The following is a 3,577-nucleotide window of genomic DNA, read 5'->3' on the forward strand; positions in this document are numbered from 1 at the left end:
TATATATATATATATGTATATATATATATACACATATATATATGTCCAGAGTATAGTTGCACTGTCCATATTGCTAGCCGATAGACCTATGTCTCTGTCTAGTAGGAGAGCCGCTGAATCTCTGTCCAGAAACGATGCAGGTTGCAAAAATTGGTGTGGGGTAAGAGGTAGCACGTCCCAAACTGCTCCTCAACATCTTCATGTCTGCTGAGTCTCCCAACATGCTGACCGACTCCATTCTCTAATTGGTCTTTAATAGGTTAGTGACATAATTTTGTGATCTGAATGTACTTCCTTAACCTTACTCTCAGGATAGCTTCTGGCACTGACATTGTGAACGTCTGTGGCATCGTATTCTGACGATGATGCATATATTGTATGATAATATGGACCCGGTGGGGACGGCCAACTTAGAGTACTAATTAGGCCTATGCATCATTAGTTGATTGATCTGTATCGAATGTTCTTTATTTTTGTCATTAGGACGATTGTTGATGATCATCACATTTTGTTTGACAAAATCATAAGAATGCCTGAATAAGGTCATGATGACATAAAATCATGACCATATATAGGCACATCATGACTAAGCCTATATATGGGCATACAAGAGTTTTTTTTTTTAGAGCTTTAAACCACTCATCATGATTAAGCAGCGTGCGGGCGTGGTGGCATGTGTATTATTCTCTGTGAGACACAGTCAATTAACTATAGTAATAGGCATAATCTGATCTCATTTGGCAATCATTCTGTGCTTCAGTTATTATCTTCATGTGCCCTTGTTATATTAACATAAAATGTAAAATAATTATTTTCTTACTTTTGCCCACACCAATGGTTGTATTGGTCATTTTCTGCTATTATCTTGTTACAACAGGCCTACTGCATTTAGAATACAGAAACTTCCGAGAAACTGTAGTGCGAGTATGATATTTGTGGAAAATGGTATTCCCCATTTCACTAAGCATTCAGGAAGTCTGTCTGTGACTTCAAGGAACGCATGTTTACTATTAAAATATTTTTAGTTAAATGTGTATTTTTTTTTTTCTCACATACTTCACGTTGAGCGGTCTTGGGCACTGTTACATGTATCATGTATTATGATCATGCCTGTTGTTATACGCAATCGAAAACAATCTAAAAAAAATCAATTCACAGTTCCCTCCCCACCTTTCCAAACACACACACCCCACCCCCCCCCCCACACACACACAGGTTTGCTCATACTATGTTAACCGGACTTAATTTTTATTTTTAACTTTTGTCTTTGTTTTATCCGGGATTGTTATTAAAATGAACAACTCCAGTTTTGTCTACATAGGGCCCTGGGTCCTTAATATGGTTAAAGGACCAAATATTTTTAAGTTATGTTTTTAGCAATTTCATATTCTACTTTCCAAGTGTGCTACACAAAAAGGATAATGCAAACATTAACATTCTGTAACTTGAAATAAAAATATAAATTCTGTTTCACCATAGTTTGTTTAATACAAAATAAATAGAAATGTGAAAACAATAAGAAATTGTTTCAGTGTATTGACAAACGTTAGTAATATAAACATTTGGCCTACATAGGGCCTATACATCATCGTGCTGCTCCTTTCCGGAGTAGAGCTGATGCAACCAAATATGGGCATATAGGCCAAAAGTATGATAAAATGAGATTTCATGTTTTCTTTCCTCTATTTTTTTTTTATGTAAATCCAGGAAGCAATCTTAAAATAACGTTTCTATAATGTGTTTTGAGGCTCATCAATTTCCGTTTATAATTAGAACTTACAATTCTAGTCTTTTGCGTTTGTTGACAGTCGTTATTTAACACATTTTAGATCTGTTGGTTGCGTTATACAAGTTTTTTCGTACATACCTTACGTACAACTTTTCATCTTTTAGGCCTATGCAGGAGTCATGTTCACACGCGTTATCGTCCCTTAAATGCTGTTAGTGCACATGGCCCAAGGGTTGCTTTTATGTAAGCCTAATCACTTACAATAAGACATTTTTTTGTCAAATGATTTAATTTTTTACTATTAATTGTTTTTAATTTCATTTTTTTCACACGGGCCGGATTTTGTGGCTCCGAGAGCCAAATATTTGGCCAGTGGGCCGCCGCATATTAAGAAGCAGAGTTATAGGGCCTGAGTGGAGCCTAGTGCGGTTATGATGTACCGTAGTAGGCCTAATTCTGTATTGTGCTGTTTCATATAAAAATACCATCTTTCCCTAAAAGAATTCTAACCAGGATTCTTTAAGAGGGGTTTCCTACCAAAACCAGGGGTCAAGTGTAGCCGGAGCCTAATCCATCCCGATCTGTTGTCCAGAAAACAGTGCCCTTGTGGGGAAAAGGCTCTGATGTTTTCTTTCATGCATTGTGAATTCTAGGCCTATCATCATTTTATTTATTTCTAATATAAGGATAAGGCTGGTTTGACTTATCCAGGGAAATTTGCTCGTAAGGTGTGGGGAGGCGGTAGGCCGACCAATAGAACCCCACCCCACCACCCCCGGTTACGGATATGCCATAATCATACCATTTTTAAAATATATTGCAAAGGTATAGTAATAGTATGGCTGGGTGTGTTTTCCAAAGGGGCCTTAAGCCAGGCCCGTAGCGTGACTTAATTTGTGGGAGGTTCATTTCGGTGGAAAGTGGACCCTTTGGCTTGTATGATCTCCGATACTCTGGAGAACATTGTAAATATATCTACGATCAATTTTTCGTTTTTAAATGCGGACCTTCTCCAGTTTTTGGGCGGTTTGTCGTAACCCCCTTAACCCCCACGCTACGGGCCTGCAAGCAAAGAAAACCGGTTTGCGTATGTATTAGGCAACGGAATAATCTTTTTCTTTTTTAAATGAATAAAGAATACTTTTTTCGGGTGAGATAGCCCTCAGTGACATAATTTCTCGTGTTAGCAAGTCAGCATGATGATACACTCTCAATATCTGTATCATAATTGCTTCGTCATCAACATTTAGTCATGTACCTATTATTATTATGATTGTATAACACACGGATGGATATCCACGTGCACATGACTGAGTTTTCTAAAGATCTATTGACGAAGCATAGGCCAATGTCATTTGCAGTGAATGATTAATATTTTCCAGTTAGTCTTTACATCCAATTAATATACGGAATGCCTCAATGAAAACAAGCCTTGTTCGTCGTTTGTATAACGCCATTAATGCTCTAACCAAGACAACGAATGCTATAGATGCTGTCGCAGAGACTGTTATTATTATTAGTGATGTGTTTGCACCATCATTTGTGGAGAGTCATTTTTTTGTGTGACATTATGTTTATTTCCTGTAGAAAACATAGACAAATATTATATTTTTATTGACAAATGTTTTACCCAACAAAACTAAAACGTGCTATCATACATTCCCATCATGTTGTTTAGGCTATGAGTAAGTACAGTGTCATTGATTTCAGATAAAGGTAACACCGATGACTGGTATTACATGTGTTCGAAATTACAGAGGCTGTATCGTGAAAGTACAAAGGAGAACGATGACGCATTCATCACCTATTGGACAATTGGACACGGTTCGCTTGCTTACATGTCAATAC

Source organism: Anneissia japonica, unplaced genomic scaffold, assembly GCF_011630105.1.
Source record: "Anneissia japonica isolate Jap-2015-1 unplaced genomic scaffold, ASM1163010v1 scaffold1594_len1068242_cov183, whole genome shotgun sequence".
Classification (NCBI taxonomy): Eukaryota; Metazoa; Echinodermata; class Crinoidea; order Comatulida; family Comatulidae; genus Anneissia; species Anneissia japonica.